Raw genomic sequence first — 27,726 nt, 5'->3', positions numbered from 1 at the left:
CATAAAGAAAGGTTGTAGATCTTGGAAGGGAAAAAAAGGAGATGCACAACAAGAAAAAATCATGAAGCAAATGTGACAGGTGAGGTGTTACAAGATGCTTTGATTATTTCTTTTGAAAATGTTACTAATTCCTGGGTGGTAGATTGAGGGGCCTCATTCCATGCCACACCTGATAAGAAATATTTTCATGACTATATTCAAGGAGATTTTGGACAAGTCCATTCAGGTGATGATAAACCCTGTAAAATTGTTGGAATGGGTAAGGTTCTTGTAAAAAAGCATAATGGAAATCAATGGCTACTAAAGGAGGTAATGCATGTTCCAGATCTGAAGAAAAATCTGATTTCAACAGGGTAGTTAGGTGGTGAAGGTTGTGTAACAACTTTCACAGATAAAGCTTGGAAGGTGTTGTGCTCTACAACAACCCCCCATTTCATATCATCTTTACTTATAAATATTAACGTATGAAATGGGTCCCTTTAGAATTAAATTTGGTATCGATGCTATTATAATCCAAAAAAAAGTCCAATAAATGAATAAATGCACTTTATAAAACTTTTTGGACAAACCCTTAAAAAGAAATCATGTAATGATTTGTCATTGCGATAAAGCGATCGCAAGATCGCATATCGCAATGACACATGAATTATAATTAAGCACCCCAAAGCTTTCCGCCGATGCGCATTCGGCGCATTCAGCGATCGGCAATATTCCATGTACATGTTATAATGCCCCATGCCAATAGTCCCGATGCGATACGCATTCGGCGAATTCGGCGATCGGCGACACGCTACAACAGTTGTGATGTTCCCAAAGACTTGTCCCGATGCGATGCGCAATCGGGAATCGGGTATCGGCGACAATGTCACCCAAGTCTTATTGCGCTCAAATATTTTCGCCGATGCGATATCGCATTCGGCGATCGGTGATATCCAATACACACCATTAAAGCGCACTAATCATACCCCCGATTGTGATCCGATAAAGCGCGGTTTTCAACGAAGAGCCGTTAAGTGATGGGATGGCACAATTCATTTGTAATAAAAGCTTGATCGCTCACGCAATCCTTCATCTATGCTCAACCGCCAAAACGTCCATTGCATGCTTAAGTGAATCGTTCACCCAAATAACGATATAATGGGCATTTAAGGGATGACAGATTGAAAACGGCTAATTAATAAGATCATGTCCTAAAATCTTTTTACGGATTGTATCCGCGCCCATTTTAAAAGCTAAATACTTCAGTTACACATCTATTCATATGTGTTGTATCACTTAAGAGTTTTTCATCGCTATCTCTGTGTATTACGCCCAATTGCCTCTTTGTGCAGAATTCATTCATAGAAGCTAGGCCTGAGAAGATGGGAAAGAAGTCCAAGAAGACTGCAAGTGCTTCCGCAACACCAATTGCAGGACAAGCGGCCGCAAACAAGAAGAAGGGCCTAATATCCGATACTACATGCACGGGGCTCACCAGAGTTACTTGGCAAGGCACTTATAACCTAATTGAAGCTGAGCAACCAGAAAAGACAGTGACAAAAGCTAGTGTGGACTTACTCAAGAAGTCTGATGCAACTCTCAAAGATTTGGCCGACTCTTTCCTTCACAGGATAGCGGCCAGAGAACAAATTCTTCCCTATATAGACGTTGTGCGATGGGCGATTGAAGAAATCCCCATCTTGGACAGAACTTTTAATACCAGAGATGGGAGGATTTTCGGATCATTCAAGCCAGATGACCTAAGGCAAATGTATCATTTGCCCGAGCCAGAGAAAATATATAACAAGGCCTTCCTGGAGAAGTTTGCAAGCGAGAATGAGATCGAATCTGAACCTATCAAGGATTGGAGGCAAAATCCCAACAAGCACAAGCACGAATCCTCCAGTAAGTACTCGGTCGATTCTTTGGCTTCTCCTTATTGTTATGCGGGGATTATGATATGTAGGCTATGGGGATTGCATGATTCTGCCAATTTTACCATTGAAATGGTTCCTTTAATTGAGGCAGTAGTAAACAGTTGGATTATGGATTGGGCTACTATTCTTTCGGATAAATTAGCAGTAGTTGTTCGTGATTTTAGATCTCAGACTGTTGTTTAAGAAAGGAAAATGCCCCCGTTCTACTATAGTGCATATATCTTAGACACCCTTTGTTTCAATTCCGAATTTCCGATTCTCGGGTGGAGGTGGACTGCACAGGACCCTTCACCCATTCATATATATCATCAAAAATTGTGGAAGTCTTCTTATAAACACCACCTGTATCAAATCTGTAATGGTTTTATGGTGCTCATTTACTATTCCATTTTTTATAAACCCATTCCAAAAATTTCCTATCAAGCTTCCTTTCATTTACCAGCAGTAGCAAGTTGGTTTGGAGAAGAAAATTTCACCTATATCAGAGTTTTCGGCAGTGAAGCCGACCCACATGTTCTTCCTCTATATGTTCCAGATAAGCTGCTAGCAAGGGAAATTGCATATCAAATCATGGCTGAGAGTACTACAAAGACTATCAAAAGAGAAAAGAAGAAGGGATGGCCATCTTTTCCCTTCAGATGTGGTGTTTATACTCTGCATGATCTTAAACATGTAGAAAAGGAAGCCACGAAGCTTCAGTCTTTAACTCTGGCCACGATCCCAAACAGACCATACGACCCAAAAAAGACTGCTTACACTGCATTAGAACAGGCCAAATTAACAAGGTTTGAGCATCAGGAAGATATGTTTGATGACCTGTTCGTTGCCTCCGAATCAATAGGTCATGCTAAAGAACTCGCTAGGATGCGATATAATGATGAGGGATTAACTGAGTTCAATAAACTCAGAGAACAGAGGTTGCAAACTCTGCCTCTGGATTTACTGGCAACAACCCCAGCGACATCATCAAGCGGACCTGGTCAGGAACAGTTCAAGGAATAGGAGGAGAGGCAGAAGAAGCAACAGGCAGAAAGACAGAGAAAAGAACAGGCGGAGAGGCTAAAGAAAGAACAAGCCGAGAAACAGCAGAGAACACAAATGGAACAAGAAGAGAGAAAGAAGAAAGAACTAGAGGAAAAGCAGAAGAGGGAACAAGAAGAGAAACAGAAAAAAGAACTGGCAGATAGGCAGAAAAAGGAACAAGAAGAAAAACAGAGGAGAGAAAAAGAGGAGCAGCAGAGGAAAGAGCAAGAAAAAGAACAGAGCGAGTCCCATGCCGAAAAACAGAAACAAACCACCTTTGATCCCGAATTGCTTCAACAGTGGAAGCAATTTGACTTTATTATCAGTGGAAAGGAAGGTTCGAAAGAAATGGACACCTCCAAAACAACTGATACACAGGATGTTACCTCTCCTCAGGTTCTAAGTGGAACCAGCGGCCCACCAAGTTCTAAGGATGTTGAAGTTATTCCAAAAGACCCCTCTGACCAGATTATTCTACAGATAGAAGATATTCCGCCATTGGATGTTTTCTACAGCCCAAGACACAGGGCAGTTGTAAAGCGATCAAGGAAGAGACGAAGGATTGATCAACCTTCTATCTTCCCAGAACAAACGGTCACGGGTAATGTAGTATGGAAGGAGGAATTGGATCCCTCCGATGACTTAACAAAGCTATCACAGTATGCGGGCGCTTGTTCGGCGGTAACAATTGACAAAGCATCGGAGGTGAGCCTTCTATTGAAGAATAAGGACCAAGAAATCTTTGCGTTACAGGCAGAATTGGTTGAAACAAAGCAAAGGGCAGCACAAGCAGAAGAACAGTTGCTGGCGCAACAGCAAGAGAACAATCAGTTGACTCAACAATTGCAAGCAGAAAGGCAAAGGATTGATCAGGGTGCGATCCAGAAACAAAAAGAATTGTCGGAGGCGTTGGAAAATTTGAGAGTGGCGAATGAGCAAATGATAAAGACCAAAGATGAGCAAATTGCTCAAATGTCATCGCAGCTGGAAAAGATGAAGGGCGCGTCGCAGGTAAAAGAGTTTAAATCAGAGGCATTATTGATAAACAATGCGTTGATATCTCAGGTCAGACTCTTATGTCAACAGATCGCTCAAGCTGAGCCACTGTGTGAGCTAACTACAACAATAAATCAGCAGGTAGAAAAGGCCAGGACTGAACTAGATCAAGCGGACGAGGCCATTACTGCATATCTTGACTGGCAAGATACTGATTTAGGAAAAGCAGCAAATTTGCCCAGGATCATAGAAACACATAAAGATATACTTTTCATAGAATGGCACACTCAAGTGATGAAAGCAGAAAGGGCGGCTTCAAGATGTAAATCAATCGCCAGCAATCTAGTGGATCTAGTCAATAACACTCTTTACCTGGCCAATATGATTTCTCAATGTACACCGGGAAAGATGACAACTACAAATACATTAGAGCAAACATGCTACCCTGAATTAGAGGAAAAAGGAAGATTAATCACTGGAGTTAAAAGCTTAACCTCAGATGCATATTGGATCTTTTTAATCAAGCCACATACACAGAGATCTGCCCTAAAGTGCCTTACAGACGCAATCGGGTGTATAATTCCCGATATCCAAGATGCCACCTACGCTGCATAGCTCAGTTCGTGCCTCAAAAAACCCCCGGAAGTTGAGCCAATGCTTGCAATAAATCAGCTCAGATTCAAAGGAAAGCAGCCGACTTAATGAGTCACCCTCCCGCTTGCGAGATTGCCAACCAAAACAGGATCAAGAGTTATTGATACCAGCTTAGTAGGATTTCTGTTTAGTAGATATTTAAATTAGATTAGTGTTTATAGACCCTTTCATTGTTTTGGAAAGGGTCGTAAAATTTTGTAACAGACTTAATAGGCTGAAGTTTGCACTATTGTGCTTCAGTCGCTATTCTTTTATGAAATTGGACCAGTTCTTGTGAATTTGACATCAAATTTTTTAATGCAATTGTGCACTATTGCCTTTGTTGAGGATGATTTCTGTGTTGGAGGAAGAACTGCTAATAGCGATTGATATTTGGGAATGTCCCGCAGCTCATATGGTACTTTTATCTACGTCTGAAGTCATTCCTTTTATATGAATTGTTATGTTATATATTCTTGCTATTGTTGAATACATGTATGCGCTGTAACAACAAATCTCTATCTCAGTCCACTATTGGATGTTTTGCGATTTGCCTTTTCCTTTAATCATGCATGTAACAATGATATAAATGATAAAGTGTAGTAATTTCGCTGTTATCGCTTTGTGTAACTATTTATGCACAGCAATCTTGAATAATTTAATATCTATGTTTAGAGACAGAGTCATCTATATGCCTGTCTAAAAGCTCAGATCATTAAACGCTACACTTTAGAGATCGATAAAACCCCGGGGTAGATTATAGTTATTATATTCCTGCCGATAGTTTTAGTTATTTGCTTATCACTAGCATAATCTATAAGTCACTCATCCATCCCATTTTATCTATTTCTGGGAAACTGGTCCCATTATCCCCAGTCGGAGCCACTATTCCAAACGGAAAAGGAGTTGTACTAAGGTCCGGACCGGGAGGTTTCCCCTATGTTGTTGCAGCGATTTTCGAGGCATCAACACAATTGACGCTAGAAGGAGGGCCATCAACTGTGAATGGCACATAAGTCCAAACCTATAAGAAATTCTAAGAGTAATTCTCCCTCCGAATCCCCTCGACCTTCCCATTTGCACACTGGTTCGCCGGTATCCAAACAAGGAGAAGGGGAATCAACTACCACTGCTCAAACCCATCATACCCCAGAACAATTAAGTCTTGAATCACCTGAAGTCCAGTCTCTAATCCATAAACTTCAGAGCTTCTCGATTTCACCACAGAAATCTGAGGTATCACAAAGCAGTGTGACTTCGCAGTTCAATCTCACTCATCCTCTCACCAGACTTCAGAGCGAAAAACTCGGTATTGAACCCACTGAGTTCCCTTTACCCAAAAGGAAAAAGGCGAAGAAAATTACTGAAGGATCTGATAGTGAAGAGCTTTCATCCATGTCCTCCATTGCATCTTCCCCTCTGCGAGGTCAACCATCCACTCCCCCATTACCAATTGTCGTTCACCAGGGATTAGAAGCCTCAATATCCCAACCTATTCACTCATCATCATTAATCCCTTCCCATACATCTGGAATCCCAACAGTAGTGTCAACCACTGTCGCTATTATAGTGGCAGACCCATGGACTAGGCCAGGTGCAGTCAACATGCCTGCACCATTGCATGATCTACCAGATGCTCCTGAAAAATGGCTGCCTAAATTTAACCCAGATGACGGGACCCAGGCTGAAGAACACATTAATAATTTTATGTTAGCAGTTAACTTAAAAGGAGTGACAGAGCAAGATGTTGTTGTAAGACTCTTCCCCTACACCTTACAAGGATCAGCAGGATCCTGGTATTTTTCCTTACCCTCTGGTTCAATTACCAGTTGGAACACATGCCAAGAGCAGTTTCTTACCAAATATGGAGATGATAGGTCCTTAGCTACTTTAATAAATGACCTCTCCAATCTGAGAATAGAGCATAAGGAACCAATAAAGGAATTTAACGCCAGATTTAATAAACTCCTGAATAAAATCCCTACAGCTTCTAAACCAAGTGAACAAATTCGAAGCGAATGGTATATTACCGCCCTACCTGCCAACATAGCTATTTTTGTGGACAGGGATGGGAAACCTACCTTAGCTGAAAACATGAGAGAAGCACTTGCTGTTGAAAAGCGCATCAATGCTCTAGAGAAGAAAGCTGCTTTGGAAGATAGAAAAGCTAAAAAAGTCTCATTTAAAGAGGATTCCAAGAAGAAAACCCCAAAGGACCCATACGACATGGAGGGTTTACAAAAAGTCCTTAAAACGTTGTCTAACGAAATGGTTGAAATAAAGAAGCAGGTGGCCGAAACCTCAAACAAAAGACCATTTAGGACTTTTAAGAAAACTGAAACAAAGCCACCCAATGTTATATCTAACGCAGATTCAGAGCAAGAAGAAGAGGAAGAGGAAACAACCTCACAAACCGATGATGAAGAAGAAGTAGCTGAATGCCACGGAATGTGGGATTTTATACTCCCAAACTCTGATACCGAGAATGAAGAAGAAGCCTTTCCGGTTACTACAAGAAGTAAAAGTACTTCTGAACCTGCCCAGGCAACTTCAAAGAAAAGGAGTGCAGGTGCTACCACAACAAAGGAAAAAGTTCCCCCAAAGAAGTCGCCTGTAGTAGTTCCCCAAAACCAGCCTTCAACTTCTAATTCTCCTTCAACATCCAAGACATTAGTGGTATCCGATTCAATGGAATATAACATTGTTGATGACATGAAGAAAACTAAGGCAAACATAACTATGTTTGAGCTTAGTAAATTAAAGCATCAGAAAAAATTACTTCTTAAAGAATTGAATGTTGTTCCCTCTACTCCCCTTCCCAGTGCAAGAGCTGCCAACGATTCAGGCCAACCTCCTTCAGGTATGGTTGAAGCTACCGATTCAGTTCTAATTGGAGATAGATCGAATTCTCATACTCCACCCTTCCTGCTAACCTATACGATTTATAACAGAAACCTGCACAACTGTTTAATTGATTCAGGGGCATCATCTAATATAATGCCAGCTTCAGTTTGCTCTAAACTGAACATTGAACCCCAGAAGTCTGCTATTCATATTCTACAGTTGGACAGGACCAAAGTGCAGGTTGTGGGAGAAATTAATTCTGTAACCATCAGGTTGTCTGCCGATCCCAAGATTGTACAGAGGATTGATATCTTAATTGCTGACATATCTGAATTCTATGGTTTAATTTTGAGCAGAGATTGGTCCGAAAAACTGCATGGGTTTATTTCCACAGATTGGTCACATATGTGGCTTCCCTACAAGGGAAAGCCAAATCAAATAAGGATCGATCGAGAGAAGCATATGACCCACACAGTTACTGAATTTGAGCAAGAAAACCAACCTGTAGCGTTCAACAACAACATTTTGGGGAACTATTCGTCAGAGTCATTCTTTGGCAACTTTGTTGCCCAAACATCTCCTTTTTCAGTCAATCATTTTACATCTCAGATTGAAAATTTTTCACAAACTGATAAGTCCAGATGTTTTAATGATGCTGAGGAAAATGTAAATATTTTTGTTAATACTCCTTTATTTTGGTCTTTATATTTTGATGGCTCTAAGTCCAGCGAGGGCTCAGGAGCAGGTTGCATTTTGGTTAGTCCACAAGGAGAAAAGACAATGCTGTCTTGTAGGTTAGAATTTGACTGCACTAACAACACAGCCGAATATGAAGCTTTAGTCCAGGGATTATATAAAGCAATCGGCCTTAAAGTGCAATATCTAAAAGTATTCGGCGATTCGGAAATCATTGTCAAACAGGTGAGGAATGCAATTCATTGTATTTCAAGTCACCTCAAGCATTATCAATCGCTAGTATAGGATCTTACCTCACACTTTTCAGCATTTAACATTTCTTCCATTCCTAGGTCACAAAACTCGGCAGCCGACCTACTAGCCAATGTAGCTTCTAAGCTTCTACCTTCTGAAGACTATAGCCTTGATAGATTTTCCGTAGAATTACTTTTTAGGCCTTCAATTCCCGACAATGTCACTAATTGGAGAGTATTTAACCACGATGAAGATATCTTGCAATTTCTAACTTCCGAAAAGTCCTATGACAATCAAATTATTGAGGAAAATGACCATGATCTACAGATGAAAGAAACACCTCAAGAAAATTCAATTCCTAAACCAGTGGTAAAGCTCGAAGATCTTTATGATATCAAAGACAGGTTTAAACCTGTAATTAATGCAAAGCTTCGAAGTTCTACCCTTAGGTTTGAATTGATAAATCTAGTTACTGATCATGCTCCTCAAAACATCAATTTAGGATTAGGACTTTCCTTGGAAGAAAAGGAAGCATTTATTAAACTGTTAAGAAAAAACAAACAGGTCTTTGCTTGGAAGTATGATGATTTGAAGACATATGATACATCTATTATCCAGCATACCATTCCTATGCTTCCTGATCAGAAACCGATTCAGAAAAAGTTAAGAAAAATACATCCAAATTTGGAGAGCCAGATAAAGTCGGAACTTAACAAGCTCTTGAAAGCCAAGATTATTTTTCCGGTCCGACACTCAAACTGGGTCTCTAATATGGTGCCAGTCAGAAAGAAAAATGGAGACATTCGAATTTGTATTGATTTCAGGAACCTAAACAAAGCGAGCTTGAAAGATAATTTCCCATTACCTACTATGGAGAAAATCCTCCAATCAGTAGCAAGCTCTGAATTGATGTCCTTTCTTGATGGATTCTCAGGATATAACCAAGTTCTGGTTCATCCTGATGACCAACTTAAAACCACATTCAGAACAAAATGGGGAACATATGCATATCAGAAAATGCCTTTTGGACTCATAAATGCAGGAGCGACATTCCAGAGAGCTATGGATATAGCCTTTAGAGGGTTGATTAATCGAACAGTAGTCGTCTATCTAGACGATATTACTGTATATTCTAAAAAGAGATATAATCATTTGCATGACTTAAATCAAATCTTTCAGCGATGCAAAAGATATGGTATTTCTCTGAACCCAAAGAAGTCTTTCTTTGCTCTTGGTCAAGGAAAACTCTTAGGGTTTATTGTATCCAAAGATGGCATTTATATTGATCCTGATCGGATCAAGGAAATTTCTGAAATCCCTTTCCCACACAATAAAAAGTCGATGCAGTCATTTTTAGGCCAGATTAATTTTGTTAAACGATTTGTTCCAGATTTTTCTCAAATTGTATTACCACTTCAGACAATGATCAAGAAGAATTCAGTCTTCAAGTGGGGATCCGAAGAAAAGCAAGCTTTTGATGTTATCAAGCAATCAATAATCAATGCGCCAGCCTTGAATACTCCAAATTTTTCTAATCATTTTACATTGTATACCATTACGTCCGATGTATCTTATGCTGCAGTTCTCACGCAGCCAAATGCTCACAATTTAGAAGCACCCATATCATTCTTCAGTTCAAATCTTCAGGGTGCCGAATTAAATTACTCCGATGTAGAAAAACAAGCCTTTGCTGTATTTAAAGCGGTCAAACATTATAGACCCTTTCTTTTAAAAACCCATAAAAAAATAATAGTTCCTTTCCCGGCAGTTAGGCAACTATTAATCCAAAAAGAGCTGGGTGAAAAAAGGGCAAATTGGGTCACAGCGCTTCAAGAGTATGACCTAGAAATTAAGCCAGAAAAGATTGTTAGGGGCCAAGGTTTTTGCAGGATATTGGCAGGAGCATCCAACATTCCAGAATCAAGCGATACAGATCAAACTCAAGAAATTAATCAGATAAGTGTTACTGATTCTGGATCTCAATATGCAGATTTAATATTTTATCTAAAGAATGGTTATGCACCTCCGAATTTGTCTTACAAAAACAAAAGGGCCATTAGATTAAAAGCGAAGAATTTCACAATCATTGATGACGTGCTTTTTAGACAGAATTATGATTCTATCTTGTTAAGATGCCTTGAAAAACCTGAAGCTCAAAAGGTTTTGCAGGAGCTACATGACGGACCAGCAGGAGGACATTTCGAAGCTGACACAACAGCTCAAAAAATTATTCATGCTGGTTGCTATTGGCCTAATTTGTTTAAAGATGCTCACGAGTACGTAAGGAAATGTCTAAATTGTCAAACTGCTAGCGGAAGACAACGTAAATCAGCTTTCCCCCTGCAACCAATCAACATTGAATAGCCATTTGAGCAATGGGGATTGGATATCATTGGGGAGATTACTCCAGCATCTTCCAAATATCATAAGTATATCCTTACTGCTACCGATTACTTTACAAAGTGGGTTGAGGCAATCCCTTTAAAGACAGCAAATTCTGAAGCAATCATTGAATTCATAGACCAATTCATTATTACCAGGTTTGGTGTCCCAAATGCTCTTGTTTTTGATAATGCATCTTACTTTTCAGGCAATGCTATGTTTGATTTCGCCATTAAAAGAGGATTTAAGTTAAAATATTCTGCTAATTATTATCCCCAAGGAAATGGTTTAGCAGAATCTACTAATAAGAATCTGATTAAAATCATTAAGCGAACTATCGAACAAAATCAGAGGAATTGGCACAAATCCTTAGTGTTCGCATTATGGGCTGATAGGATAACACAGAAAGCTTCTATTGGAACTTCTCCATTTAATCTTGTCTATGGAAAAGAAGCAATCTTACCCACAAATCTTATTCTTCCTTCTTTAGCCCTAGTGCAGTTTATTGAGGAAACTCCTTCCTCTTCTATTCAGTTTAGACATGACCAGATCCTAAAATTAGAAGAGGAAAGAGAAAAAGCCAAGGTTATCCATGCCAAACATCAGCAAGTCATCAAAGCAGCTTTTGATTCAGTATCATCCGGTTCAAAACAATTCCAAGTCGGTGATTTAGTTTTGAAATGGGACAAAGCCCATGAAGACAAGGGTAAACACTCCAAGTTCCAGAAGTTGTGGCTTGGACCATTTCAGATCTGTGAGAAGATAGGCCATTCAACCTTTATATTGAAAGATTTATCAGGTTTGAGAGATTCTCTCCCTGTTAATGGCCTTGTCTTGAAGAAATTCTTTCACTGAGGAGGTAACCCCTTCTCCTTTTATTTCAGTAGGATTTTATAGTTTGTAGGATTTTAAGAAATAAGGTTGTGAGATGTCTCCCATTGACCTTTTGCTGTGTTTGAAAAAGTTGTCCCCATAGAATGAGAATGAACATTTTCTTTTAAAATGATAGAACTTTTAACCAAAAAGGATAATTTCTAGGAAATTAGATATCTTTGTATTCTGAAATCACAATTCAAATTTTGTCAACTCCTCTAAAAGCATAGAAATATTGTAAACCATTTTCTGTTTTTTAAATTGGTCTCTAAAGGTTATCCATACTAAGATAGGAATCAATCCAATCTCAACATCTTCAACTCTTACTCTGTCATCCATTACTCTTAAGAAGAAGATTGTTCACCCCATTCACTAAATTTTATGATTATTCAGAGTGTAATACTAAAATATAAGATATTTAAGATAAGAGGTCTTATTACAAGCCTGCTTACCACGTTCATAGAGAAATAGTTTATCTGACATTACCAATACTGCAAACCAAAACAGGGTAATGGCTTGAAATTACAAGACAAGGGGTCTCATCACGAGCCAGCTTGTTCAGTTAAACTACTATCAGTGAGTGGCATTGTCAACAGCTGGCCACCAAACCAGGACAATGGCTTTTTATCTTATCAATGACAAAGAAGAAAAAGGAAATGAAATACAAAATATGAAAAAATATTTTGAATTCATTCTGTTAAATCACACTCTTAATTGGATGGGACAATGGACAATCACATGGTTAAAAGGTATCCCTGTCGAAACTATAGATGTTTGCTGGCAGCAGAGGCTCTACCTATGACATATGAGTTTACTATAAAAGGCTGATTTGGAAAGGTATTCTATTTTATCATTACAAACCAATAAAGACCTATTTCAAAGCTTAGAATGTTTTTATTTTCTTAGAAAAGAGGAAGTCAACAAAATAGTTTCATTTTTCTCAGAATATATTGAAATCTAGTTATATTAGAAATTTCCCCATTGATTGAAACTCTATTTTCTGAAAAAGCTTAAATGTTTCTATTTTTTTGAAAGAGATAACTGGTTCTTCCAGCGAATCGCCAATTGTTGTGCTCTACAACAACCCCCCATTTCATATCATCTTTACTTATAAATATTAACGTATGAAATGGGTCCCTTTAGAATTTAATTTGGTATCAATGCTATTATAATCCAAAAAAAAGTCCAATAAATGAATAAATGCACTTTATAAAACTTTTTGGACAAACCCTTAAAAAGAAATCATGTAATGATTTGTCATTGCAATAAAGCGATCGCAAGATCGCATATCGCAATGACACATGAATTATAATTAAGCACCCCAAAGCTTTCCGCCGATGCGCATTCGGCGCATTCGACGATCGGCGATATTCCATGTACATGTTATAATGCCCCATGCCAATAGTCCCGACGCGATACGCATTCGGCGAATTTGGCGATCGGCGACACGCTACAACAGTTGTGATGTTCCCAAAGACTTGTCCCGATGCGATGCGCAATCGGGAATCGGGTATCGGCGACAATATCACCCAAGTCTTATTGTGCTCAAAGCTTTTCGCCGATGCCATATCGCATTCGGCGATCGGTGATATCCAATACACACCATTAAAGCGCACTAATCATACCCCCGATTGTGATCCGATAAAGCGTGGTTTTCAACAAAGAGACGTTAAGTGATGGGATGGCACAATTCATTTGTAATAAAAGCTTGATCACTCACGCAATCCTTCATCTATGCTCAACCGCCAAAATGTCCATTGCATGCTTAAGTGAATCGTTCACCCAAATAATGATATAATGGGCATTTAAGGGATGACAGATTGAAAACGGCTAATTAATAAGATCATGTCCTAAAATCTTTTTACGGATTGTATCCGTGCCCATTTTAAAAGCTAAATCCTTCAGTTACGCATCTATTCATATTTGTTGTATCACTTAAGAGTTTTTCATCGCTATCTCTGTGTATTACGCCCAATTGCCTCTTTGTGCAGAATTCATTCATAGAAGCTAGGCCTGAGAAGATGGGAAAGAAGTCCAAGAAGACTCCAAGTGCTTCCGCAACACCAATTGCAGGACAAGCGGCCGCAAACAAGAAGAAGGGCCTAATATCCGATACTACATGCACGGGGCTCACCAGAGTTACTTGGCAAGGCACTTATAACCTAATTGAAGCTAAGCAACCAGAAACGACAGTGACAGAAGCTAGTGTGGACTTACTCAAGAAGTCTGATGCAACTCTCAAAGATTTGGCCGACTCTTTCCTTCACAGGATAGCGGCCAGAGAACAAATTCTTCCCTATACAGACGTTGTGCGATGGGCGATTGAAGAAATCCCCATCTTGGACAGAACTTTTAATACCAGAGATGGGAGGATTTTCGGATCATTCAAGCCAGATGACCTAAGGCAAATGTATCATTTGCCCGAGCCAGAGAAAATATATAACAAGGCCTTCCTGGAGAAGTTTGCAAGAGAGAATGAGATCGAATCTGAACCTATCAAGGATTGGAGGCAAAATCCCAACAAGCACAAGCACGAATCCTCCGGTAAGTACTCAGTCGATTCTTTGGCTTCTCCTTATTGTTATGCGGGGATTATGATATGTAGGCTGTGGGGATTGCATGATTCTGCCAATTTTACCATTGAAATGGTTCCTTTAATGGAGGCAGCAGTAAACAGTTGGATTATGGATTGGGCTACTATTCTTTCGGATAAATTAGCAGTAGCTGTTCGTGATTTTAGATCTCAGACTGTTGTTTCAGAAAGGAAAATGCCCCTGTTCTACTATAGTGCATATATCTTAGACACCCTTTGTTTCAATTCCGAATTTCCGATTCTCGGGTGGAGGTGGACTACACAGGACCCTTCACCCATTCATATATATCATCAAAAATTGTGGAAGTCTTCTTATAAACACCACCTGTATCAAATCTGTAATGGTTTTATGGTGCCCATTTACTATTCCATTTTTGATAAACCCATTCCAAAAATTTCCTATCAAGCTTCCTTTCATTTACCAGCAGTAGCAAGTTGGTTTGGAGAAGAAAATTTCACCTATATCAGAGTTTTCGGCAGTGAAGCCGACCCACATGTTCTTCCTCTATATGTTCCAGATAAGCTGCTAGCAAGGGAAATTGCATATCAAATCATGGCTGAGAGTACTACACAGACTCTCAAAAGAGAAAAGAAGAAGGGATGGCCATCTTTTCCCTTCAGATGTGGTGTTTATACTCTGCATGATCTTAAACATGCAGAAAAGGAAGCCACGAAGCTTCAGTCTTTAACTCTGGCCACGATCCCAAACAGACCATACGACCCAAAAAAGACTGCTTACACTGCATTAGAACAGGCCAAATTAACAAGGTTTGAGCATCAGGAAGAAATGTTTGATGACCTGTTCGTTGCCTCCGAATCAATAGGTCATGCTAAAGAACTCGCTAGGATGCGATATAATGATGAGGGATTAACTGAGTTCAATAAACTCAGAGAACAGAGGTTGCAAACTCTGCCTCTGGATTTACTGGCAACAACCCCAGCAACATCATCAAGCGGACCTGGTTAGGAACAGTTCAAGGAACAGGAGGAGAGGCAGAAGAAGCAACAGGCAGAAAGACAGAGAAAAGAACAGGCAGAGAGGCTAAAGAAAGAACAAGCCGAGAAACAGCAGAGAACACAAATGGAACAAGAAGAGAGAAAGAAGAAAGAACTAGAGGAAAAGCAGAAGAGGGAACAAGAAGAGAAACAGAAAAAAGAACTGGCAGATAGGCAGAAAAAGGAACAAGAAGAAAAACAGAGGAGAGAAAAAGAGGAGCAGCAGAGGAAAGAGCAGGAAAAAGAACGGAGCGAGTCCCATGCCGAAAAACAGAAACAAACCACCTTTGATCCCGAATTGCTTCAACAGTGGAAGCAATTTGACTTTATTATCAGTGGAAAGGAAGGTTCAAAAGAAATGGACACCTCCAAAACAACTGATACACAGGATGTTACCTCTCCTCAGGTTCTAAGTGGAACCAGCGGCCCACCAAGTTCTAAGGAAGTTGAAGTTATTCCAAAAGACCCCTCTGACCAGATTATTCTACAGATAGAAGATATTCCGCCATTGGATGTTTTCTACAGCCCAAGACACAAGGCAGTTGTAAAGCGATCAAGGAAGAGATGAAGGATTGATCAACCTTCTATCTTCCCAGAACAAACGGTCATGGGTAATGTAGTATGGAAGGAGGAATTGGATCCCTCTGATGACTTAACAAAGCTATCACAGTATGCGGGCGCTTATTCGGCGGCAACAATTGACAAAGCATCGGAGGTGAGCCTTCTATTGAAGAATAAGGACCAAGAAATCTTTGCGTTACAGGAAGAATTGGTTGAAACAAAGCAAAGGGAAGTACAAGCAGAAGAACAGTTGCTGGCGCAACAGCAAGAGAACAATCAGTTGACTCAGCAATTGCAAGCGGAAAGGCAAAGGATTGATCAGGGTGCGATCCAGAAACAAAAAGAATTGTCGAAGGCGTTGGAAAATTTGAGAGTGGCGAATGAGCAAATGATAAAGACCAAAGATGAGCAAATTGCTCAAATGTCATTGCAGCTGGAAAATATGAAGGGCGCGTCGCAGGTAAAAGAGTTTAAATCAGAGGCATTATTGATAAACAATGCATTGATATCTCAGGTCAGACTCTTATGTCAACAGATCGCTCAAGCTGAGCCACTGTGTGAGGTAACTACAACAATAAATCAGCAGGTAGAAAAGGCCAGGACTGAACTAGATCAAGCGGACGAGGCCATTACTGCATATCTTGACTGGCAAGATACTGATTTAGGAAAAGCAGCAAATTTGCCCAGGATCATAGAAACACATAAAGATATACTTTTCACAGAATGGCACACTCAAGTGATGAAAGCAGAAAGGGCGGCTTCAAGATGTAAATCAATCGCCAGCAATCTAGTGGATCTAGTCAATAACACTCTTTACCTGGCCAATATGATTTCTCAATGTACACCGGGAAAGATGACAACTACAAATACATTAGAGAAAACATGCTACCCTGAATTAGAGGAAAAAGGAAGATTAATCGCTAGAGTTAAAAGCTTAACCTCAGATGCATATTGGCTCTTTTTAATCAAGCCACATACACAGAGATCTGCCCTAAAGTGCCTTACAGACACAATTGGGTGTATAATTCCCGATATCCAAGATGCCACCTACGCTGCACAGCTGAGTTCGTGCCTCAACAAACCCCCAGAAGTTGAGCCAATGCTTGCAATAAATCAACTCAGATTCAAGGGAAAGCAGCCGACTTAATGAGTCACCCTCCTGCTTGCCAGATTGCCAACCAAAATAGGATCAAGAGTTATTGATACCAGCTTAGTAGGATTTCTGTTTAGTAGATATTTAAATTAGATTAGTATTTATAGACCCTTTCATTGTTTTGGAAAGGGTCGTAAAATTTTGTAACAGACTTAATAGGCTGAAGTTTGCACTATTGTGCTTCAGTCGCTATTCTTTTATGAAATTGGACCAGTTGTTCTGAATTTGACATCAAATTTTTTAATGCAATTGTGCACTATTGCCTTTGTTGAGGACGATTTCTGTGTTGGAGGAAGAACTGCTAATAGCGATTGATATTTGGGAATGTCCCGCAGCTCATATGGTACTTTTATCTACGTCTGAAGTCATTCCTTTTATATGAATTGTTATGTTATATATTCTTGCTATTGTTGAATACATGTATGCGCTGTAACAACAAATCTCTATCTCAATCCACTATTGGATGTTTTTCGATTTGCCTTTTCCTTTAATCATGCATGTAACAATGATATAAATGATAAAGTGTAGTAATTTCGCTATTATCGCTTTGTGTAACTATTTATGCACAGCAATCTTGAATAATTTAATATCTATGTTTAGAGACAGAGTCATCTATATGCCTGTCTAAAAGCTCAGATCATCAAACGCTACACTTTAGAGATCGATAAAACCCCGGGGTAGATTATAGTTATTATATTCCTGCCGATAGTTTTAGTTATTTGCTTATCACTAGCATAATCTATAAGTCGCTCATCCATCCCATTTTATCTATTTCTGGGAAACTGGTCTCATTATCCCCAGTCGGAGCCACTATTCCAAACGGAAAAGGAGCTGTACTAAGGTCCGGACCGGGTGGTTTCCCCTATGTTGTTGCAACGATTTTCGAGGCATCAACAGAAGGCCACCAAAGGAGCCCTGGTAATAGCAAAAGGTGAAAAGGTTGGTACATTGTATTTATGCAATGGTATTTCTAACTCTGTTAATGCTTTAACTTCCAAAGTAGGAGATGCAGCATTATGGCATCATAGGCTCGGACACATGAGTGAGAAGGGGATGAAGATTCTTCACTCAAGGAATTTGTTGTGAGGTTTGAAGAATCTTGATTTGGACTTTTGTGATAATTGCATTGATGGAATAGAAGAGAGTCAGATTTCTCAGAGTTGGGAAAGAAAAGAAAAGTGAAAAATTAGAGCTTGTGCATACAGATGTATGGGGACCTGCTCATGTATCATCTCTCGGTGGCTCTCATTATTATGTTACTTTTATTGATGATGCAACTAGAAAAACTTGGATTTATTGTATTAAGAATAAATCTGATGTATTTGATACTTTCAAGAAATGGAAATCTTTGGTTGAGATTGAGACAGGAAAGAAATTGAAGTGCCTCAGATCAGACAATAGAAGTGAATAGTGCAACAAAGAGTTTGATAGGTACTCTTCAGAGCATGGAATTCGCAGAGAGAAGACAATTCCAAGAACACCATAAGGAAATGGTGTGTTAGAAAGGATGAACAGAACAATCATGGAGCGTACAAGGTTCATGAGATTGCATGAAAGATTGCCTTTACAACTTTGGGTAGATGTTGTAGATACTACTGTTTATCTAATAAACAAATGGCCTTAAAGTTTCTCGGATGGTGGTGTTGCAGAGGAAGCATGGACAAGTAAATAGGTAAACTACTCTTTTTTAAAGCCTTTTGGCTATGAAGCCTTTGCCCATATTAACAAAAGAAAATAAAACAAAGCTTGAGGCAAAATCAAAGAAATGTACGTTTATTGGATATGGTGTTAGTGATTTTGGTTATCGCTTATATGATTATGAAAATCACAAAATCATTAGGAGCAGAGATGTAATATTCAATGAAAAGGTCTTGTATAAGAATCAGTGGCAGGAAAAGAAACATGAAAAAGAAAACAAGGAATACACAGTTCTTGATGAGATCACTGAAAAAGTAAAGGTGCCTGAAAATAATAATAATCAACAACCACAACAACAGCAACCACCACAACAGCAATAGGCACCCCAAACACCTGAAAGTGGTGTTAGAAGATCTACCAAGATAAGTATACCCCCTGAATGATACTCTCCTTCATTATATTATTTATTGTTGACTGATTCTAGTGAACCCGAATGTTATGAAGAAGCAATGCAAGTTGAAAGCAGGAAGAAGTGGGAGCTAGCCATAGAAGAAGAGATGGACTCCTTAATGCATAACCAGACTTGGGACCTAGTCAGGTTGCCTGCAGGAAAAACTACATTGAAGAATAAATGGGTTTACAAGCTTAAGGAAGAAGATGGAGGAAAACAAGGGTACAAAGCTAGACTTGTGGTGAAGGGGTTTGCACAGAAGAAAGGTATTTATTTTTATGAAATATTTTCTCCTATTGTTAAAATGAATTCAATCAAAACTATTTTATGTCTAGTAGTAGTTGAAGATTTGCATCTTGAGCAGTTAGATGTAAAGACAACCTTTCTCTATGAGGATTTGGAAGAAGAGATATATATGCAGCAACCACAAGGATATGAGGTGAAAGGGAAGGAGAAACTAGTGTGAAAGTTGAAGAAGAGCTTGTATGGCTTAGAAAAAGCTCCAAGGCAGTGGTATCTAAAATTTGACAAGTTTATGTCTGAACAAGGTTATACTAGATGTCACTCTGATTATTATGTTTATCTAAAAAAACAAAATGATGGCAGCTATATTATATTGTTATTGTATGTGGATGACATGCTTGTTGTAGGGTATAACATGCAGGAAATAAATGTGCTCACAATAAAATTGGCAAATTCATTTGCAATGAACGATTTGGGAGCTACAAAACAAATCTTTGGTATGAAAATAACTAGAGACAGGAAAATCTCAAATTAACATTGTCTCAGAATGAGTACTGATGAGGCCTGGAAATGCGTAACTATATGGGATCATTTTGCCTATTATTCTCATTTAATCCACCATTCTCCATATTTTTATGCATGCTTTTGAATATATTTATGTTAATTGAGTGAATGGAAATAGTCACTTTACCAAAAAGTCTAATACATGTTTGCAGATTTTTGGACATTTTTGGACCAAGACCAGGAATTTATGAGCATATTGGCAGCCAAATTTGAAGAATCAAGGCTAAGGATTTAGTGGAGGGATGTCTCCTGCACTAAATGACCCCTTCCTCGATTTCTCCACCAACATCTCAGAGATCAACAACCCACCAAAGATGATTTCAAGCGGCGGCCGAGCAGGTCTAGTGAAGTGGTTGTTATCTGCAGTTTTGGGCAGCCGAGTTCCTAAAGTGTAAGAGGACTGTTGGGAGTCTTCACTTGCATAAATAGGAAGGCTTCAAGCCTTAGTAAGTTAACCATTTGATAGTCTATTTTTGCACTTTAGTGAAGCCTTATAATCAACTCATTTTCGAGCTTCTTCTTGCACACAATTTTGTGATGTAACTATTATTTTTTTATCAATGAAGATGAATCTAGCTTTGAACAAGCACTGATCTTTCCTAGGGGGCTGTAGCTCTGGGGGTTGTGCCAAACCCAAGTGCCCAGCACCTCCTTTATGTACTTCTATGTGTTTTTCTTGTATTGATAGAATAATTTCCGTTATTTAGGTTAAATATTGCTTTGTTACTTAGGTTGTTTTTGATGATTAAGATAGTTGTTCTTGCTTCAGGTTGATTTGATAGTTTGGTAACAGAAAAAATCCACAAAAAGGCTACCAAGCAGTCCTTGATCTCCTTTCTCCCTCCTTGGGACCATGAATTGAGACCAAGACACTCTTGCTACCACAAAAACACTATTTTTTCCTTCCAATGCAATTGCTAGTGTTATATATTGAGTTAGAAAAGTTAATATCAGTTGTGTTTTCATGCTTAGATATATTCTTGCTCAGTTTCCATAGCTTTCGTGCATAACTTCCTGCCTATAAAGTTATGTTCATCACCTTTCTGGTTTCTAGGTCAGAATTAAGTCAAAATAGATAAGTCTCTATTTTCTTAGACTTTGCTTGGATCAGTTTTGGAAAGTAGCGTGTAGAACACCTGTAGGACCCTCCAACCTATCCCTCCTCCATCATAAAACTTACTCTAGCCTCTCTCTCAAGATTTACTTCACCCATTCGCCATACATTCCCAACTTGCCCTAATCTCTACATTTTTGTTCAACATTGCTTCCTTCATCTTTGAACAAATCCAACCATCTTCTTTCACTCTTGAGCTCCATTTACCAGGTCTTAGACCCCTTATCATCTATATCCATCCTTTAGTTCTACTTTCCTACCGTTTTTCCACCTTCAACCCTCTAAAAACCACTTTCGGCCTGTTCCTGTAGAACTTCCTGTAGAATTTCTTGTAGATCCCCTGCAGCCTCCTGTAGAAGTTCATGCGAGAAATTTTTCGAGATCTATGCATAGTGGAAATCTCCAGAAAGGTGATAGGGACTCCTTAGGTCTTCTCCACACATTCCCAACCTCCTACAAACACCCATTCCATTTTCTTTTGCCTCTAAGCCTCTGCACATTCACAAATAGTTAAAACACATGCATAATAATTCTGCATAAAATTGCTCAAAAAAAAAAAAAAAAAAAGATGATTTTTCCATATTTTCCTTCAGAAGTAGCTTCAACACATGCATTTTACCTTTTCAATAGTCAATGGCATCTAGTTCAATAGTTTACATCTCTTTTCTCACACAAGTAGGGTTAGTCAGTAAAACTAGGGTTTGCGTTTCCTTTCAGCTTTCATCTTCTTTTTGCAAGTAGACTAGCCTGTTTTGAGTTAGCTTCCTTTCATCGCAATTAAAAGCCTCTTCTGAGAACTCATAGAAGTAGGCTTGAGATCCTAACGAACTTGTGCCAGCTGATCAAGTGACAACCTGCAGTAAGGGCTAGTACTTGTGCATATAGCACCATCACTTCCAAGTTTGTTACGAACTACCGGGTTGATGAAAGTAAAGTAGGGAGTCCCAGGAGTTGTAGCATCATTATTGCAATACTGGAGCTCACCATCGTTTTGGCACCGCCACCGAGGAATAATCAAAGTATTTTGTGATTACTGCTTTTCTTTTATTTTCTACCACTACCTTTTGCTAAAGTAGTTTATTTCAGCAAGAGTAGAGTAGTTGTTTCATTTCAATTCTGCAATGTCAATTCTGCAAAATTAGATTAGACTATTTTTTGCTTTCATTTTAATTCTGTAATTTCATTTTAGCAAGCATAGATTAGCATTTCCTGCTTTCATTTCAATTCCACAATTTCATTTCAACAAGCGTAGATTAGCATTTCCTGCTTTCATTTCAATTCTGCAATTCCATTTCAGTAAAATAGATTAGTCCTTTCCTGTTTCCATTCCAATTCTACATTTTTATTTCAGCAAGATAGATTTTAGCTAGTTGTAATTCAATCTATTTCAGTTTTTGAAGGTACAAGCAGAAAAAAAAACCAAAAAAATTCACCCCCAAAAAAAGAGATTTCTTTTCATGCCTTGTAGGAACAAAGACAATTCAGGAAAATTCCTACCCAACACCCTCACCACATCACTAAGTCACCCTTCTCTCTTCTTTGGTGGCAGTGATCTAGATGAACCTATAGGTGAACCTCTAGAGATATACGAAGATCCTATAACAAAAGAAGAGCAAGAAATCATTCCTCCTGAGACCATGGCTGAAAATAGAAATGGTAGAGGAAATGGGGAGAGAATAGAAGGTGCCTTTCCCATCTGAGAGACCAATGGAGACACAAGAATGAAAAACATAAGTCCCTCAGCCTTACCTCACTTCTATGGATTGACTACTGAAGACCTTGATACCTTCTTGTTTGAGTTTTCTATCCTTTGTCGAACTTATGATTATGCAGAAGACGAGCAAAAGTTGAAACTCTTTCCCTCTACCCTCAAAGATGCAACACTATGTTGGTTCATGGGGCTGCCTGGAAACATTATTACAACTTGGGCTCAGATGGATCAATTGTTATGAAACCAGCTCAAGAAAAGATAGAAAAGATAAATCCACGCCTTAGAATTCAGCCTCTTCGAGGGGGCAACCTCCTTTACATTACATAAATGAACAATTCTTGGATGATACAAATGAAAAAACCTCCTTTCTATATATAGGAGTCTAAGGAGTCACAATATAATCCAGCCGACCTAACAATAATAATATAAAGCCACAAAAATAACAATAGAGGGATTCTATGGGGCACAGAAATAACAATATGGGGGTAATAGGGGCACAACAATATAAATAGGGGGTATAACTACAATAGTAATGGGGTAATCACTAGTATTATAGGGACCCAACATGCCCCTCTCCTTCAAAAAAGTGTTGTCCTCAACGCTTGACAGTTCTGGATACTTCTGCATAAAATTCTCATCCTCCCTGTGGAATCTTCAGCGGATAAGTTCTTCCACTTGATAAGATACTCTGAAATTGATCGATTTCATAGCTGTCGAGTTCTTGTTTCTGTGATTGCTTCTGGTTCCAATATAATTTTTCCTTCCTCGACAAGTTCTGGCAATATTTTTTGAATTGGGAGCTTGTCACCTATAACCTTCTTTAAACATGAAACATGGAAAACTGGGTGCAATCGAGAAGCTGCAGGAAGCTCCAATTTGTATGCCATAGTACCAATCTTTTCCAACACCTTGTACGGACCATAATACTTTGGTGATAATTTATTATCCTTCTTAGCTTGCTTTAGGGACATTTGCTTATATGGTTGTAGCCGTAGGAATACCCAATCACCTACATCAAAACTTCTTTCACTGCGATGTTGATCTGCCTGTTGTTTCATTCTATTTTGTGCCAACACGAGGTTATCCTTTAAGAGTTGGAGGACTTGTTGTTGATGTTCGATGTGATGTTCCACTGCCTGAACCTTAGAATTTTCTCTTAAATATGATGTGATGGATGGTGGTTGATACCCATAAAGTGCCATAAATGGGGTCATTTTTGTTGCTGTATGGAAGGAAGTGTTATACCACCATTCAGCTAGAGGCAACCATTTGACCCATTGTGTCTGTTTATCAGATACAAAGCAACGAAGATATCCTTCCAAACATTTGTTTACTATCTCAGTTTGCCCATCAGATTGAGGATGATAAGATGAGCTATGAGCTAACTGAGTACCAAGACAAGAAAATAATTCTGTCCAAAAATTTCCAGTGAAAATGGGATCTCTGTCACTTACAATAATCTTTGGGTTTCCATGTAGCTTTTGAACTGTTTCCATAAATGCAGTAGAAACTGTACTGGCTTTAAATGGATGTGATAATGCACAAAAGTGTGCATACTTGGTAAGTCTGTCAACTACCACCATGATGACACTCTTTCCCTCAGACTTGGGTAAACCTGTGATAAAATCCATTGAAACCTCCTCCCAACGTTGGCTTGGAATGGATAAAGGTTGTAATAGACCCGGTGTCTTAATTGTTTCAACTTTATTTTGCTGGCAAACCAAACATTCCGCCACAAACTTTTGAATATCTGATTTAAGGCCATCCCAAAAAAATTCCTTCTTAACCCTGTGGTAAGTTTTTAAATATCCTGAGTGCCCTCCTAAGGGAGAAGTGTGCAATTCCATAAGAATCTTTTGTTTTAGCTGGGAATTCTTACAGAGGTATAAGCGATCTTTGTACCATAACGAATCATTTTGCCAGCTAAATGTATCAGAAGTACTGGAATCTTGTTGTAGCTTTTGAATAAGTGCCCACACTTCTTCGTCGTTCTTCCATTCCTCCCTTGCTTCGTTTATCCAATCTGGTTGGATAATAGAAATGGCACACAACAATGCTTCCACATCCTCATCCTTTCTTGAGAGTGCATCTGCCACCACATTTTGCTTCCCTTTTTTGTAGATGATTTCAAAGTCATAACCCAACATCTTTGTGACCCACTTTTGTTGCTCTTCAGAGGATAATCTTTGTTCTAAAAAGTATTTAAGGCTATCATGATCCGTTTTTACCTTGAAGTGTCTTCCCATTAGGTAGGGTCGCCATTTCTTAAGTGCATGGAGTATTGCCAACATTTCCTTCTCATAAATAGCTTTGTTTAAAAACTTTCCCTTGATTGGACGACTTTCAAAAGCAATGGGTCTTTCATCTTGCATTAGAACAACACCAATTCCATTTCCTGAAGCATCACATTCCACAATAAAGGTTTTTGTGAAGTCCGGCGTAGCTAAGACCGGTGCTTGGCACATTGCCTCTTTAAGATGTTCAAAGGCCTTTGTTGCTTCCGAAGTCCATGAAAATGAATCTTTCTTCAATAATGTTGTTAGAGGTGCTGCTATTCTCCCATAATTCTTAACAAACTTGCGATAATACCCTGTCAACCCAAGAAATCCTCGCAGATGCTTTATGGATGTGGGGATTTTCCATTCCTTAATGGCTTTAATTTTGCTAGGGTCTACCTTAACTCCTTCATGAGATACAATATGACCCAAATATTCCACCTCCTGGACTCCAAAGAAACATTTGGATCTTTTTGCATATAATTGTTTCTCCTCCAATAGTTGTAACACCCTGTCAACATGTTCAACATGATCCTTCCAAGACTTGTTGTAGATTAGTATATCATCAAAAAATACTAACACAAATTTTCTAAGGAATGGTTTGAAAATTGAATTCATCAAACCTTGAAATGTTGAAGGTGCATTGGTAAGGCCAAAAGGCATGACCAAAAATTCATAATGACCCTCATGAGTTCTAAATGTTGTTTTCGAAATGTCTTCAATCTTCATTCTAATTTGATGATATCCCGAACGAAGATCCAACTTGGTGAAGTAAATTGATCCATGCAATTCATCCAGTAATTCATCAATAACAGGAATGGGGAACTTATCTTTAATAGTGAGCTTGTTGAGCTCCCTATAATCTGGACACATGCGCCATGATCCATCCTTCTTGTGCACCAATACTACTGGAGCTGAGAAAGAACTTTGACTCGGTTGAATTATACCAGCCTCTAGCATTTCTGCAACCATACGTTCAATTTCACTTTTTTGGACATATGGATATCTGTACGGCCTGATGTTTGGAGGAACACTTCCTGGAATCAGATGAATAGCATGATCATGATCACGCATAGGTGGGAGACCTTTGGGAGTCTCAAATACCTTGGAATGATTGTCCAGGACTTTTTGGAGATCTGGAGAAATAGATGATTCCAATGTGGAAACATCTAGCGAACATAATTGTGCAATTACACCTCTTTGCTCCTTTTTTAGAAGCTTTGTCATGCCATTAGAGCTGATTATCTTTCCTGGTTTCCCTGCAATACCCCTTAATTCAACTTCCTTTCCTTCCACAGAAAATTTCATGAAAAGTTCTTGAAAATTAAAAGCTATTGTACCCAAGGATTGTAGCCATTGGACTCCTAGTACAACATCAGCACCTCCCATTGGAATGGAAAGCATTGGGCTAGTCAATACATATTCTCCCATGGATAGCTTGATATTATGGCACTTTCCAAAACAATTTATTGTTCCTCCATTTGCAATCATCACTTGACACTCTGGTGCTGGATATAGGAAGCAATTCAATTCTTTTGCTACCCTACAATGAATAAAATTGTGGGTGCTTCCTGAATCAATCAACACTATTACCTTTTTCTTCTTGATTTGTCCTTCTATCTTGATGGTTTGAGGAGTGGTAATTCCCGCCAATGCATTACAAGATATGGTCGGATTTATTTGTTCTTCATCTAGGCTTTGTTCCTGGAATATATCCTCTTCTTTTGACCTTTCTTGCTCCTTTTCTTCTTCCTCTTCACAATCTATGTAGAATAATTTCTTCTCAGCACACTTATGACCTTTTGTGTATTTGCTATCACAATTGTAACAAAGCCCTTTTGCTTTTTTTTCTTCCAATTGTTGTGGTGTCAACCTTGTAGGTTGTGGAAGACTATGGGCAAAAACACTTCCGTCTTTATAGTTGTGAACGGTATGCTTCCTAGTTTCCATAATTTTGCTTTCCATTTTTCTTGCTAACCTGAATGCCTTCTCTAATGAATCAGGTTCCCAAAGGCGCACATCATGTTGGATATTATCCTTTAAAGACCCTATGAACACATCAATCCTATGCTCCTCTGGAATATCTTTTACCCTTATGTTCAATTTTTGGAACTCCTCAATGTGCTCCATTATTGAACCCTTTTGTTTGAGACTTATCAATTGGCTAAAAAAAGTGTTGCTTTTTGTATCCTCATAATGTGCTATCAATTCTTCCGTAAAAATTGCCCAAGTGATAAATTGTTTACGAGAACAAAGCCATTGATACCATACAAACTGATTTGGTTCCAAATATAAAGTTGCCATACGTACCTTTTGTGTGTTTTGCACATTATTGAGATCGAAGAATTACTCCATCTGTAATATCCATGTGGCGGGATCCTTGCCATCAAACTTCCTCATATCGATTTTTGGAACATGGTGATTCTTCGATCCAACATTAGAGTCTATGGAATCATGATTAACATTTCTTTTATTCTCATCATGAGTTTCCTTTACTACCTTTTCACCATTAGTGACCCTTTCTTGTAGCAACTTCTTCAATTCATCCATCTTATCATCCATGCAATCAATTTTAGCGTCCATGCCATTCACCTTAGCTTCCATGCCATCCATCTTAGCTTCCATGCCCTTTATCTTAGATTCCATGCCATTTACCTTAGATTCCACGCCACTTATCTTAGCTTCTGTTAGCTTTTGTGAGCGTGACATTTGTTGCACTTGTTCTTGTAATTTTGATATATCATGTAGCATTTCTTCCTCTTCTTCATGAGTCATGCTAGATCTTTCAGGTTCCTTACTAGGTGTTTGCATTTTCTTTCCTCGGGGCAT

This window comes from Pinus tabuliformis, chromosome 2_2 (assembly GCF_031772625.1).
Source record: "Pinus tabuliformis cultivar Carrire ecotype Pingquan chromosome 2_2, CPIR1, whole genome shotgun sequence".
Classification (NCBI taxonomy): Eukaryota; Viridiplantae; Streptophyta; class Pinopsida; order Pinales; family Pinaceae; genus Pinus; species Pinus tabuliformis.
The sequence above is the reverse complement of the archived record's forward strand: the minus strand, read 5'-3'. Positions refer to the sequence as shown.